Raw genomic sequence first — 16,173 nt, 5'->3', positions numbered from 1 at the left:
TTAAATTGAGGATTGAATGTTACAGTAAGGATAGGGCTGAAATTTTGCTCCAAAGCACTACTGGTGCTAATGCATACTGGGTAGAAAACTATGTTTAGAGTCAATGCAACTGATCTGTGTTTGCTTCAGGTTTTCCAATGGGCATGCCCTGAAGACACAGGGGGCTGGCATTGCTCCATGCTGTAAGCCTTATTATAGCAATAATTTTGGGGCAAGTATTTAGGGTAGGGCATGGAAATTCTGATGAGTTGTGTCTTTGATGTGAGGCCAGGGCAGTATACCTTTAAAAGTTGGAGCAAAACAGCCCTGTGCAAGTGAATTGAGATTGAAAATAGTTGGAAAACTGCCCAGACTTTCCTTTTGGTGACATTAGTCTTCATTTTTTGCTGTTTTGGTTTCTTGGCAAGAAACTATTACTTACTTCTTTAGATTTGATGTTTAATATTCGGTCCAACTTCAGTGCTGGAATCCACCTTACAAGACACGTTGTCGCTGCAATACAGAACTGTAAAAATATATTTCCTGCTAATTTCCTCCCATCTTATTTCTGGTGCTGACACCTTGCTGGAATACAGTTTAATAGCCACCAGGCATCCTCATCCAAGAGATCATTATTCAAGTTCAAATTGTGCTAGTGTCTGTCAATGGGAAATCATGGCAAACTAATCCTGCCCTCCCATAACATCCATACATATGCATTTCGAAAGAGAGTGCCCTGGTCAATTTTTCTCACTGCAAGGCAGGAGCATTTCTCACTGGATAAACTCACTGATGCATTGTGGGAGGCCAAGTAATATTTCCCTCTGACCTTATATCAGATCATAATTTTTTTGTACAAGAAACACTCACTCGATTTATAAAAAATCTTACTTGCTTTGGAACAAGACATCAGTGATGTCCCAAAGAAACTTCTATTAATTTACTTGAACCATAAATGCCACAAAACTACTTATTTTTTTTACAAACTATAAATCTTTACTATAAATAGAATATATCATGGTTATGGGTGATATACAATAATTAACATAAAGACTGAAACATTATATTGTCTAAATCTTGCTATTAGGTGAGCAAGTAATACATCTGTTGCCAGGACAACACAATAAACTAACATTTCATTAAAAGTGAACATATCCAAGATTTTTAATGTTAAAATACATTTTATAGTAAGTTTCATTATTTGCTATTTGTGCTTTATACTTTTAACATCCACCAGAGACTCCATGCGCTATACTTCAATTCCACTAACATTTATAAAGTATGCAATTCCTCATTTATTTAAAGTTGCATTCTGATTACTGGAATTGTTGATTAATTCCAATGTAACTCAAGTTACCGTCACTGATTTAACTCCCAGATTTTATGAGGGGAAAATCTTCCATCTACATTGTTCCACTGATAAAAATAATTTGTAAACAAATATACTGAAGCAAACTATGTACTCCGATATTTTTACTTAATGTAAATGAAAGGCATATGTGGAAATTATCAATATTACAGTAATAAGTCAAATTAGATTGTCAAACCATTGATTCCCACCTTAAGTATTGAGGGGAAAATATTGAATTAGAGAATGGTTACAGCACAGAAGGAGGCCATTCAGGCCGTTGTGTCTGTGCCGGCTCCCTGCATGAGCAACTCAGTACCAATAAAGAGAAATTGTACCCCGTTCAAATTAAACGTGTTTCAAAGTAGGATTTTTTTGCTTTGTAATTTTAATGAAATTACTGTATAGTATACTGAAGCGATCAAATTTGTATTCCCGGACTGTAGCAGTGAAAAAAATCAATAACTGCAAGCACAGCGCAGCTGTCTGATGCAGATCCTTGGGTCAGTTTATGATCAAAATAATTAATACCATACAACGAATTGAACACTGCTTATTTTACAGAACCATCCGTCTTTGCTGCATCTTTGAAAAAAAAAGTCCATGCACCTCAAAATGATTTCAACACAAAATGTTCTCTTGTAAAACGACTGACGATTCGAATAGCTGAACACTCCGCACCTTCCCCATATGTATGTGCTTGGATTGCAATCATTGTACTTGCACTTATTATGTTACAAATGACCGCGGTAAAGGGCTGCATGGGCTGACATTCGCATCGCTTGCGGGAAAAAAAAGGGATGAGAAGCTTTCTTATATATATATATATGAATTGCAGGGCTTTACAATTCTCACGTGCTCATATAGTTTATGATCCTTAAAAAAATATCGAAAGTTATGTTTTTTTTAAAAAAAAAGAAAATCCTCAGTTGATTGCTTGGAAGAAAAAGGTGTGGGGGGCGGGGCGAGGGGGGGGGAGAAGAGAGACCCATAATCTACTGTTTTTCCCTGCCGCTAGATGATAAGCTGTTGGTTTCATTTAGGAAAATGTTTCTTGTAGCAGCAAGTTTCATTGTTTGAGCCATGCCTGACGTCACCAGTTCGTGAACCACATGCATTGAAGCCGAAAAAGTCTCGGTCTCCCTCACCGCTTCTGGTGAATTAACGAATTCTCCCCTTTCTCCTCCCGCCTCAATTAAAAAAAAGTTTCGAAACGAAAACAAGAACGTTAACAAATAATTCCACCATCTGTCCTCCAACTCCCGACGTATCCGGAAGGGAAGTCGATGACATTTGCGAGCTAGGTGAGTTGCATTTTCTTTTCGTGTTGATGTAATTTTTATTTTTTTTATATATATTATTTGGAGTGGGGGAGGAGGAGGAGAGGGAAAGGGGGTGGGGGGCGGCCGGCCGGCGGCGGTGGTTGGTGTAGGGAAAGAAAAATAATTGATAAATGTGAGTTGTTGGGGTGTGGATTGGGGGAAGGGGTGAGAGGAGGAATGAGTAAAAATATCAGGGCCGGAGAAACTCTTGAGCTGCTCGGTAACGTCCAGCCGGTGAGGCTGAGTCTTGTCCTCCTTTCACTTTGTGTCTCTAACCGTCTCTGTCTTTTACATGTCGCTTGAATCGGATCCTTTTGTAGCACAGAGCGGCCCCCGGAGAAGGACTTTTTTTTTTCTTTTTAAAAACACCTCAACGGGCAATTGTGTGTGTGTGTGTGTGTTTTTTTATTTAGAGTAATTTCCGTCCGCACTAAAACTTGTGTTTTGACCTTAAGGTTTTTTTTAAAAATTAAATGTTTGGGCACGGGCGCTTTTGTGTCCCGCTCGCTTCTTCCCCCCCGCGGGGTGTTTACTATTTTATCCACTTTCTCTCTCTCTCTCTCTCACTCTCTCGTAGTTTATTTTCAAAAAAACACAAAAACAAACGGGCGCAGCAGAGCCTGGAGAGCGGGCCGGGGCCGAGTGGTTACAGCCGGGGGAGGTGGTTTGAATGTGGACAGGACGCTGGCGGAGCCCGTGTCCCCCCCGGGGGGGTGGGGGGGGGGGACCGGAGGGTGGTTTGTGGTGTGAAACCGGCCTCCCCTCCCGCTCATCCCCGGCCCCCCTCCTCCTCCTCTTTTTTTCCCCACCCCCTCATTGACAGTCCGGCTGCCAGGCTGGGCTGGGCCGGCCGAAACAGCACGGCCCCGGCGTCACCCGTCACATCTGCGTCCCATCTCATCCTCCCCGTCAGCGCAGAGACACCAACATGCTTCATTCAGATCAATTATGCGATAACTCCTCTTGTTTTTTTTTTGTGTGTTGTGTGTGTTAAATATAATCTGGTGGCCGGCTGGGCTGGCTGGCTCCCCGGGGCTCCGTGTGGGTGCCCCTGCCGCTCTGGGTGCCCCCCTTTGCCTCTTTCTCTCCATCATCCCTCCCTCCCTCCCTCCCTCTTGCTCTTGTATCTCCGCCGCTTCCTTATTCAAGCCGGCTGCAGGCGAGTTGTTGAAATTTATCCCTTTGTGTATATTACAATATCCTCCATTTTTCTTTTCTTCAAAACAACAACCCTTCGCCATCTTGGGTAATGTGTTTTATTTTGAAGTCTTTTGTTTAGAGGAAGGGTTTTACCCCCCCCTCACCCCCACTAAGTTGGGCATGGTTTCTGGGGACAGTGACGTCATGTAAAGTTTAGTCAGATTTGTCCCTTGTATTTATGGCCTTTTTTTTAAATCCTGTTCTGGAAAGGACTTTGTTTCTTTCGCCATCTGATTGTTAGCAGCTTCAATTGCAACAGCTTTCTGAAATGTAACTATAGAGGAACTTTAGATAGGCTTTACTGTGGGTTTAGAATGACAAATACAGTAATAAATTCTCAGTCCTAAAATTGAGCATTTTGTGGAGCAAGACCACTGCTGTTTCTTTGTCAATTAAAAATCTGTACATGTGTTCTTTTTTTTAAAAAAAAGGGAAATTGTTTCCATGTAGTACATAGTGAGTTTACTTAAAATGTACGAATTTGGTTAGGAAATGAACAATCAGTGACATCCAGTACTTCGCAATGAATGTATCGCAGACAACCATGGAAATGTGAATATTTTACACGAATATCTGCTGGCATTTATATGCTTTTGTTTAGAGATCTATTATTTAATATACAGTAATGTGTTTAACAAACTATACATTTAATAGTTGGAATCTCGAATAAAAGGTGTAAATAGTGAATGGTAATAAATATAAAGCCCATTTTTGAAGAGATTCTCAAACTTCCAATATTAATACTGTTTCTCTCGAGGCCTTTTATGGTTCTTCAAAGCAAGGCCTTTTAGAAATAGGTTTGCTTCCATAGTGTACATGGCATGGTTGGCCCACAGTATATTTCTAGTAATATCTGCAGCTTTGATTATGTATTAATTTTGAAAGATGTGTATGCACTGTCTTATTTTAATTAAAGAGCTGATTTCAACTCAGCTATATAACCATGGTTGGCAGTAAGATGAAAGTTGTAAACATTTTAAGGTCTGAATTTGTTTTTTTAAAAAATCCTTATTACCTCTGGCTATATTCTCTTGTGTCAGATTAGTATGAGTTTAAACAAAGTGGTACTGTTCAATTTTTATACCTGTGAACAATAGAATTCTCTTTTCATTGTGCAAAGTTCTGAATCCCTTGGCAGAAAATAATAAAAAGAAAATCAAGTTGGAACGCCAGGCAGAATCAGTTGCATTTTAACTTGAAAATATTGTTAGAGCTTTTAAGTGGTTTTGTGGTTTTATGAGCTACCATATTTTTTAAAGTCTTTGTAGTGGGGAAATTTAAAGACATGTAGAAAAACTGCTTTGTCGTTTTTATATGTAACTACTATTTTCACAAGGGAATGCACTGTAACTGGATACTTGAATATTAGTAACAAACCCATTCTGTTAGTTACTCTGATCTTGAGTTTTTTTTTAAATTTAAAAGCCCAAACAGCAGATGGCTTTAAATTATACATGCAACAAAAGCCTGCAAGATTTGGAAGATTAAGCAGGGGAAATAAGTAGATCAAAGGAAAACAAAATATTGCTTGCATCATAGTTGAATTTCTTATGCAGAGTTGCTTGAAATGCTGCATTTCGTATTGTAGTTTGATATTTATTTAATTGTTCTATTTACATGTTTTATGTTGGTGATACTAAGTAAAGTAGGACTTGGGATTAATGAATGGACTTTCCCATTATTGTTTGATATAGTGTTTGTGGTGTCAGATTGTTCGTAATCAAGGCCAATTAGTAAAATAGTCTAAAGTTCCTAACTGCATTTCTTGAATCAGAGCTGTATTTTGAGAAAGGAACATATATGTATTTTTATTACAAGTTACATTAATAATTAGATAAACTTTGCAGCTGAAGTGTAATTTATGCATTCTTTGCCACATCTGACGTGAAAAATATCAATAGCTCACCTTCCTTTCCACCAGGTAACACCAGTTGGAGTCGATCATCAGTTTGACGCATGAGTAAAAATGGATTCTGAAATATTGCGTTTTAAACTGAACAAGAAAAGTTCTTTTGCTGGTGCTTGTAATATTCACTCCTCATCATTTAAAATTGATAATTCAACTGTAGTTTTCTAGTCACCCAATATTGCAATTGGGTAGTGATCATATTCTCGACAATAGCACGGTATTAATAAGCATTGAGCCTATGTGAATATCTATTCATAATAGTTCTCTGTCACCTATCAGGAATTATTGTGTGAAAATTGCACACAGTGTTAATGGTGGTAAAGGTAAATAATTATTTTTTCATTGCTAAAAAATCTTATGTGCTTAGTAAAAATATATACAAGGCATTTCTTTGTTTAGCTGTTTTTGTTTTGTCAGATGAAATGTGAAGGAGCAGATGTTTTGCCAAACATCCTGATGTGTTCGTTTCCTTATGGGAGTGTATGACTTTTTCTTCTGATGCATTGAGTTGACAGCTGCTTGATTTCATGGAGCTGCTAAGAACCCATTAGTGGTGTCATTGAATTGAAACAGAACAGTCACTCCCAGCTTGAATTGTAATTCCAAATGTCTTCAATTGTTGTATATTTGCAACACGAGATTTTAATATCACATCTTGATGAGGTCTGTTCCCACATACTTGTTTTGCAGGAGAGATGGAAAGAATAAGCATGAGCTTATGTTTGAATTCTAAAATGATAGAAATGTCGTTTTATGCAAATTGTATAGTGGCAAATGTCGTTATGGAAAATAATCTTTGCAAAGCTAGTAATTCAGGTGTTAATAAGTCCCTTGCAGTTTATTAATCAAAGTATCCAAGCAGAGTGTTACTAGTATCCCTGTGTATTTTTTTTTTACCAGAAATAATTGCATTGGTTCCTTTTAGCAATCCCTACTTGTTCCTAATAGGGAAAAATCTGTAGGTCAAAATCATTGAGGGGTAACAGTTGACATTGTTTGATCAGAATGTAGGGTGTTAGGGTTGTATGCATGAGTGGTTCCTGTATGTTTAAATTGTTTCAAAGTTATCTGCATGTTTAATATCAGAAAATAGTTTCAGTTTCAGAATATATTGGCAAAGCAGAAGTAACTATAAACTTAAATGAACAGTTTTCTTGCTGGAATCATTAAAGGTGTGTTCTCAAATTAATAGATTGGAAACAACTGGCTGATGTTTCTCTTTAAATGTATTTGGCCTGATTTCAAAGTATAACTATAAGAAATGTTTCTGTTTATAAAAAAGCGCGTTTTTGGTGTCTCTTTCCAATATTTATGCAACCAATTCAGCTGTTGTTTAAATATTTCCTCCTTCAAAAACATGAACCTACTCCACCATTCAATAAGATCATGGCTGATCTGATTGTGGCCTTAACTCTACTTCCTGCCTGTCCCCCATAACCCTTAACTCCCTTGTCAATCAAAAATCTGTAATTTAGCTTTGAATATATCAATGACCCAGCCTCCACTGCCCTCTGTGGAAGAGAATTCCAAAGACTAACTACTTTCTTAGAGAACAAGTTTCTCCTCAACTTGGCCTTAATGGGAGGCTCCTTTTAAACTGTGCCCCCTAGTTCTAGCTTCCCCCATGAGAGGAAACAATGTCTCAGCATCTACCCTGTCAAACCCCCTCAGAACCTTATGTTTCAATAAGATCACCTCTCATTCTTTTAAGCTGCAATGAGCATAGGCCCAACCTGCTCAGCCTTTCCTCATAAGACAATCCCTTCACCCTAGGAATCAGCCTAGTGAACCTTCTCTGAACTGTTTTCAATGCAGGCATATCCTTCCTTAAATAAATGGACCAAAGCTGTACACAGTACTGCAGGTACACTGCATTCTTTCTGGAATCTGCCTTGGACCTCAGGCCCTTGTAATTGTATCAGCAGTATGTGTGTCCTGCTTACACTTTCTGGGTCCTGCTATGGATATTGGCACATCTGATGAGATGATCATTTTTTAAAAAAAAAATAAAAAGTATAATCATTTCTGTGTTGCTTTGGGCAAGTTGCACTGATGTGCAGAAAACATTGAATGGAAGCATGTTTTATTTATTTTACAGAATGAAGGTACATTTGCAGCTTGTTGAAAAGTTAGGATTAATATTTTATTGCAAAAAAACAAATAAAATCAAATTGCCATGTTTTATGGTTTGAGCTGCTCTGTAGGTTAACTGAGTTTCAGCCTGGGTGTCTCTTGCAAAGTTGGTGTGTTGAGGTATTCTACCAGCATTAACTTAAGTAATTTAGTAAACAAGTTGTACTTGGCTGAAAAAGAATAAAATGTCAAAATAAAATTGTCTTGTACCTATCTTTTTTGTTGGTCTAAATCTAAATATTTTTCTGTTGAAAAAAAAAATTAAACTATAAATTTAGAATAATAAAAACAACCAGAAACTGGTGAATTTATCTTGATTAGCCAAAATATGCACAATCTTTGGTATTTTTACCATGCCATTTTACATTGAAGAAGGTTCTTTGATCTATTTTTGATTGTTGGGAGGTATAAAGTGTAGATTAGCTTGCTTTATCCAGTGGCTGAATTTTAAAGCAAGATTCCTAGGTTTTATTCTGTTGATAAACTGTTGGTAAATGAATAAAACCAATGACTTGAGAGCCATTTGCTTACCTGCTGAAACTGTGTTCCAAACTGGGAAAATTAGAGTTCTTCACTTATTATAGAGAATGGTTAATGTAGACATTAATTCTCAGTAATAGCTTAAATAGCAGACGCCTAGTATATTGCGTTTGTCTTTTGCTACAGATCTTCAGTGGCCTGTAACTGTCCTTGGATCTTCTGCAGAGAAATGAAAAATCAAACAGGTCAGCAGTTCTTGTGGGTACTTTCACTGATCAGAATTTTGAAACAAAAGAAGAAACAGCCAGAAAGCAGCTGCTGTAATAATGTACCAGTATTTGATCACTGTCAGAACTGGCAAATGAAAATGTGTATCTTCAGTGTGATTTTTCTAATGCTAAGCTTGATATTGATACATAGCACAAAACATTGAGTTGATTTGCGGGTGTTGGGAATGTGAAACTGCTTAGCTGCAATGTCAAATGCTGATGAAAGAGTCCAATGTCTTGGACCAGTGTCCTGATCATAAATAGGATATCAAGTACATCATCCCTCAAGAGAGGCATCAGGTTAATTATTACTTTGGCATTTTTGTGCAGGGGATAATCGTGTTTTTACATTGTTTTTTTTGTTCTTACCTTTTCCACAAGCACATACTCATTAATCAAACGAGCACGACTCCTACTGAGGGTAGAGAGGTTCATCAAATTGGCAGTTGGTTTGGTGTTAAAGACAGTGCTGAGGCTCCTAAAGGATGGGCATAAATAAATCGGAGGTCTTTGTATGCAAACCCTGGAGGTTAATACTGTATAATTCGATGTCCTCTTCCTGTTTTGTATGATTGATGTTTTTAAGGATTTGAAGCAAGATGCAAGTCTTCCAGTAGGTCATGAATGACACCTTCTGATTGGTCAAATTGCAAAGTAGGGGTGGGGGAAGGGGAGGCCTTGGAATATTCTGCAGAGATTGCTGATTTTCCCTGAGATCATTGTCATATTGCCTGTGCTGTTATAAGAACATCTGAGTGATTGACGTCTCCTGCTGTGATAATGGGGGCTGGTGTTTCAAATGCCAGTAGTTTTGCCTGTTAGTACTGCAGATTAATGCTGTTTGCACTCTTAACATAGCTAACATGTATTACATGAATAAACTACTGAGATTTTACTTCAAAAATAATATTGAAATTTGGCTGTGGGAGGAATGGTCTCTTAATAATTTAACAGCAGTTTTAGAAAGTGTACTTCCATTTGCAGATTTCATAAAGGCTTGCACATCTAAACTGCATTGGATAGAAATAGTTTTTATTGATCATCTTCATTTAAGAATCTGGTCACTTCTGTCACATAGGCTTTCTTTTCTGCTGTGCTAGCAACATGGCTTCAATTTTGAATTAGTAATGTAGATTAAATGCACAAAGTGGCGAGACAAATTGAGGCATATAGTGAAGCAGAACACATTCTTTTGTAGTTGGTCTAAAAAAGAATACAAAACCCTGATTATTTAAGAACTTCATAATCTTTATTCTTTAACCAGTCAGTGGTTAGGAATTTCTCCATCCCTCCTTGTTCAGTACCATTTTTGTTACCTTTCTGCCTGAAGTTAGCTGACTTAATTTACATGCATAAAAATAGGCAAACCGATGAGTGGTTCCATTTTTGTCAACAAGCACATTCTAAAGCAGGAAACATTACTTTGATACCAATATATTAATTATTATATATGAAATAGCTACTCTAGAACGTGGCACATAAATTGACCTTTGTAGCCGCCAAAAACAGGAGTTGACTTATGCTGAGTGTAAAATGTGAACTACTGGTGTGGGTGATCACCATTTTGAAATATGAAAAGAAAACATAACATCAGTAATTCATATCAAATTAATGTGGCAAGGTTTATTGAATTAATTCATTCTACAAAGATATATCTTTAACTGCGATCAGTGTTTAAAACCCATCAAATTCATTGTCTTTGGCATACGCAACCCAAGAAAAAGGAGCAGGAATAGACCATATGGCCTGTCAAGCCTGCTCTGTCATTCAGTACGATCATGGCTGATCTTGGGCTTCAGTTCCATTTGCCTGCCTGCTCCCCATATCCCTTAATTCCCTGAGAGACCAAAAATCTGTCTATCCCAGCCTTTAAATGTATTCAACAATGGAGCATCCACAATCATCTAGTTTAGAGAATTCCAATTTCTCTTCATCTCGGTCCCAAATGATCAGCCCTTTATCCTGAGACTGTGCCCTCATATTTTAGCTCCCCGACCAGCGGAAACTATTTCTGTGTCGACCCTATCAAGCCCCTTCAGAATGATCACCTCTCACTCTTCTAAACTCCAGAGAATATAATTTACTTAGCTTCTCATGATAGGACAACCCCCTCATCCCAGGGACCAATTTAGTGAACTTTTGCTGTACTGTCTCCAATGTGAGTATATCCTTTCTTTAAATGTGGAGACCAAAACTGCACACAGTATTCCACATGTGGTCTCACCAAAACCCTGTACAATTGTACCAAGACTTCTTTATTCTTGTATTCCAATCCCCTTGCGGTGGAGGCCAACATGCTGTTTGCCTTCCTAATTGCTTGCTGCACCTACATGCTAACTTCCTGCAATTCTTGTATGAGCATCTCCAAGTCTCTTTGAATGCCAGCAATTACAAATTTCTCACTTTTTTTTAAAGCTTTTTTATTTTTGCAGCCAAAGTGAATAACTTTACACTCCCCTACATTATACTGCATCAGCCATCTTGTTGCCCACTCACTTAACCTGTCTATATCTCTTTGTAGCTTCTTTGTGTTCTCCCCACAGCTTACCTTCCCACCTAGCTTGGCATCATCAATATTGCTTCCTGTCTCTTCTCTTCATCTAAGTCATTAATATACATTGTAAATAGCTGAGGCCCCAGCCCTGATCCTTGCGGCACTCCACGATCCACTATTCACCCACCAACTTGGAAAAAGTCCAGTTTATGCTCACTGTCTGCTTTCTATCCGTGAAGCAATCCTCTATCCATGCTAAAATATTATCTCCACCTCCATGAGCCCTTTGCTTTGACGCAAAGAGTTCAACAAATTAATTCTGAGTTACTTTGGTTATGGTTATGTAAGGATCCCACTCTGAATCAGATGTGGCACTTTCGGTTTCATAATTACCCTCCACAACAGATTATCATCCTCTCTATCAAATTGGATATACCATATTTTTTGTATGATCTGATGACGCTTTGTGCACTTATAGCATCTCACAATTTGATGATGAAACCCCACAAAGCATTAAGTGGAGCAATATGCATATTTCCACACTTTTTTTGTGAAGGTTTTTTCTCCATCAATCATCCAAAACCTCCTATTCCATTCGGCGCGAATATGATCCTTGAATGACTTGTTGAATACACGTCCAAAGTTTGAACTACAGCCATTAGATCCCCTGGTATAACTGCAATTTGGGTGCATTTGAAAATCTGATTCAAAATTCATATTTTTCAGAATATGACTTGTAGTTTCAGGAATACAACTTTTAGGCTGGAGGTTGTAAGTATAATATAAGTGGGCATCTGATTGAGAAACTGATAATTCTGAGATAAACCCTGGCTTGTTTTAATTGCATTTATTACGCTTGAGGAGACCTGTGTTTATCTTACAAGGTCAGAGTTGATAGTGAACAAGTATTTAAACAATGGATGATCCATCTCTGGACTTCTTGGTTGAGCCCGGTTGTCTAGTACTATCTCCATAAAAGAAGCTAAAAGCAAGCAATTCAGGGAAAGAGGGTTATAAACTCCATTAGTGATAGAAATTATTCATATGGGTTACAGAATGGAAAAGTTGTGTTGAAGGTAAAATAATTTGTTTGCATTTGTGTTTGAACCAATCCAAAGCATGCCAAGTTGTTATAGAGATAGATGGTGATTCAAGATGGAGCCTTGGTTAGAAGGTTTTGTTTTATTTATCTGTGTTTCTCTCAGAAGCAAGTAGCTCAGTTTGGGAACAGACGGAGGCAGTTGCAGATTTGACCTTGTCTAGGCTGCAACACTGAGTTGGGAGAACCAAAGAAAATAAATGTTTGTCAGACCTGCATCTTCCGCAGACAAAATACTATCTTTATCGTTCATTGCAAGGAATGTGGGTGGGGTTCAATCTCAGTTTGGATTTCATGAGGAAAAAGCAGCTGGGAGATTTGCTCTAGCTTGCAGCTAATGGAAGAGATCTACTGTGGTCCTCACAGAGCCTTGGCAGAAAGCAATCAGCAGAGTTAGTGTGGAAAGCTGTTGGAAGGCAGTTGGGCATCTGTTAGCAACCTGAACGAGATCCTGAGGAATCCACAATCGCGAGGTCTGTAAAGAAAAGATGGAGGGTCGCGTGGCCAAAAAGCTAATGGAATGACCCCCATAGAACCTTACCTCAGGATAGCTAAAACACTGAGGAGAATTAGTGAATCCTGGAGGACTCTGGCATACTTTGGGGTGGTCCCAGGAAAAATGAATGAACCTTCAAGATTTCATAAGATGAGGGAGCGCTTGTTGGGAAATAAAAAGTAGAACTGCATTTATTGTCTTAAGTCTTTGTAAGCATGTATATGTATTGATATTTATATATATTTGTTTTTGTTTAAAAGAAGTAAAATCTTGTGGCATTGTTGATGCATTGGTTTTAATTTTGCAAAACTCCCTAGATTCAGGGATGGTCCCATTAGATTGGAAGATAGCAAATGTAACTCTGTTATTCAAAAAGGGAAGGAGACAAAGTGGGAAACTACAGGCCAGTTAGCTTGACATGTGTCATAGGGAAAATGTTAGAACCTATTATTAAAGAACCTATAGCAGGGCATTTGGATAAGTTCAAGATAATCGGGCAGAGTCAACATGGTTTTGTGAAAAGGAAATCATGTTTAACCAGCTTATTGCAGTTCTTTGAGGAAGTAACATGTGCTGTCAATAAAGGGGAACCAGTGGATGTACTGTACTTAGATTTCCAGAAGGCATTTGATAAAGTGCCACATCAAAGGTTATTGTGGAAAATAAAAGCTTATGGTATAGGGGGTGATTATGTTGGCGTGGATAGAAGATTGGCTGGCCAACAAGAAGCAGAGAGTAGGCATGAATGGGTTGTTTTCAGGTTGGTAAGATGTAATAAGTGATGTGCCACGAATCAGTGCTGGGACCCCAACTATTTACAATTTATATAAATAATTTGGATGATGGGACGGGCAGGATGGTTGCCAAATTTGTTGATGACAAAGATGGGTAGGAAAAGTAAGTTGTGAAGAAGACATGAAGCTATAAAAAGATATAGGTAGGTTAAGTGAGTGGGCAAAGATCTGGCAAATGGAGTATAATGTGGGAAAATGTGAAATTGTCCATTTTGGCAGGAAGAATAAAAAATAAGCATATTATCTAAATGGTGAGAGCTTGCAGAGCTCAGAGGCAGAGGGATCTGGGTATCTTAGTGCATGAATCACAAAAGACTAGTATGCAGGTATGTAAGTAATTAGAAAAGGTAATAGAATGTTATCATTTATTTTAAGAGGAATTGAATACAAAAGTAGGGAGGTTATGCTACAGTTATATAGAGCACTAGTGAGACCACATCTCGAGGACTGTGTACAGTATTAGTCACCTTATTTAAGGAAGGATGTAAATGCATTGGAAGCAATTCAGAGAAGGTTTACCAGACTAATACCTGGAATGGGCAGGTGTCTTATGAGGAGAGGATGGACAGGCTAGGCTTGTATCCCCTGGCGTTTAGAAGAGTAAGAGGCGTTTTGATGGAAACCTACAGATCCTGAGTGGTGATGTTTCCTCTTGTGGGAGAATCTAGAACTAAGGGTCACTGTTTAAAAATAAGGGGTTGTCCATTTAAATCGGAGATGAGGCAAAATTTATTCTCTGAGGGTTAAGAGTCTTTGGAACTCTCTTCCTGAAAAGGTGGTGGAAGCAGAGTCTTTGAATATTTTTAAGGCAGAGGTGGATAGATTCTTGATAAGCAAGGGGGTGATGATTATTGGTGGTAGGCAGGATGCAGATTTGAGGTTACTATCAGATCAGCCATGACCTTATTAAATGGCGGAGCAGGCTCAAGAGGCCGAATGGCCTACTCCTCCTTGTTCGTATGTTCATATAGTTCTGTTGGCGAAATGCTGGGTGCTTGGATTTCTTCCTTAAATGTTAATTCCCAACGGGATTGTAATAGGCGTTATTTTTTCACAGGCGCCTCTTGGTCATATTGGTTACATCGTACGTGAACATGTCCCACACTAATAAGCTGCATTCTTTGCGTAGCCCACTGGGTTGCCTATTCCATACATTATCGATCCACAACTTCACCCCATCTCATCCATCCAACTGTTGTCATGGACGTGCCGGGAACTTGATTTTTGGCATGGTTTTACATTTGGAAATTGCCATAGGCTTTAATTTTGTTTCATCGACTATGCAGGCTAGTATCGCCATGAATTGTGTCTTCTCATGTCCTGTGGTTTACATGAGAACTGCTTTCAAACCTTTCCACAGTTGCTGGGGATATTGAAATTCATGGGCATTTAATTTATGACGCTAACATGGCATAATGGGTACTCGTGTTTTTACTGCTGTCTGATGATGAACCCCTGAAGATTGGTAGTTTTGGTATTGAGGCCTTTTTGTAGTCTGAGCAATCTTGGTCTTCTGCAACACCAGAGATTTTTGTTTCATAAAGTGGCTCCATCTACTAGCTGTTGTGCTGAAACCTTTGCTGGACTTAGGGTTTGATTTGGCCCACTTAAGTGTGTATAAGCGCATTGTATTTCTGGTGATGACGTAACCATTCTGACGATTTTTGACTACCCATTCCGATACATGCTTCTCAAGATCAGGCCAGTGGTTGGTCCCTGTTCTCGTGGCACATTTGTTCTTGGGCATCTTCAGGGTGGATTCCTCCTCCTTCCATTCTCAGACCAGTTTTTCAGTAATGCCGTATTCCCTTGCTGAAACAGTTATTTAACGGGTTAACAAATGTTACGACTTTTAGCTTGAAACCAGCTTCATACTTCATTCATTTTGTAGGAAGACTCCTTTCTCTTTGTTGCTCACCATGCGCTGTCTACTTCGTGTGGGCATGTCTTAAACTCTCATGCTTCTTGACAACACAACCTGTGTCACTTGCTTGATCCCTTGCACCCAGTTATAAGGTAACGGTGAGTAAAACATGCATTTGTGGGGTGAAAAATTTAGGCTGACTAATGTGAGTATAGCATGTTGTGGCTGAAAAGAGGGGTCAACTTATGCATGTATACGCCAGGCTGACTTGTACTTAAATCATAAAAGCGCAACTGTTAATATTCATTTTTGATTTTATTTAATTGTCCTTAAGCTAAATCATTTGGGGGATGGGTGGCAGTGCAACTGGAGGAGGAGGAGATCAGTTTTACATTCATTTAAATGGAACTGTTCAATGTACTGCAATTCTTGCTGTACTTGTGATATAGAGAATAGGGAGAAGTGTACAATGTGCCAGTTACATATATGGATTAAAAATGGACAGGTGTGAATCCAGAATATAAGTACTAGTGAAGAACTGTTTGCCTTTTTTTGATGGAAATATCTGCACAACTCTGCTTCTTAATGTAGCTTGTGTGGAACTGCAGCACTTCAATAAGTAATTCATTTTGTTCAGGGCTATGAGTTATCTCAATGCAAAAATGCATTGCATAAATGCAAGTATTAATGATACCTTCATCAAGTCTTGTCAATGCACCATTGTGACCTATAAATTATAGAAAAGTTTGAATGATGTCATTTTTATCTGAAACAAGGAAAAGTTCG

General features: G+C 38.4%; 1 protein-coding gene across 1 annotated transcript in view; it reads left to right on the top strand.

Annotated features, from left to right (window-relative positions):
- The first annotated feature begins 2,559 nt into the window (after positions 1-2,559).
- Positions 2,560-16,173, top strand: part of baz2ba (bromodomain adjacent to zinc finger domain, 2Ba) — a 322,339-nt gene continuing 308,725 nt past the window's right edge. The window contains exon 1 of the mRNA XM_078552234.1: positions 2,560-2,631. The gene's annotated coding sequence lies outside the window, so the exon portion shown is untranslated. The remainder of the gene's footprint in view (positions 2,632-16,173) is intronic.

The sequence above is a fragment of the Cetorhinus maximus genome, chromosome 11 (genome assembly GCF_964194155.1).
Source record: "Cetorhinus maximus chromosome 11, sCetMax3.hap1.1, whole genome shotgun sequence".
Lineage (NCBI taxonomy): Eukaryota > Metazoa > Chordata > Chondrichthyes > Lamniformes > Cetorhinidae > Cetorhinus > Cetorhinus maximus.
This window is presented reverse-complemented; position numbering and strand designations above follow the sequence as displayed.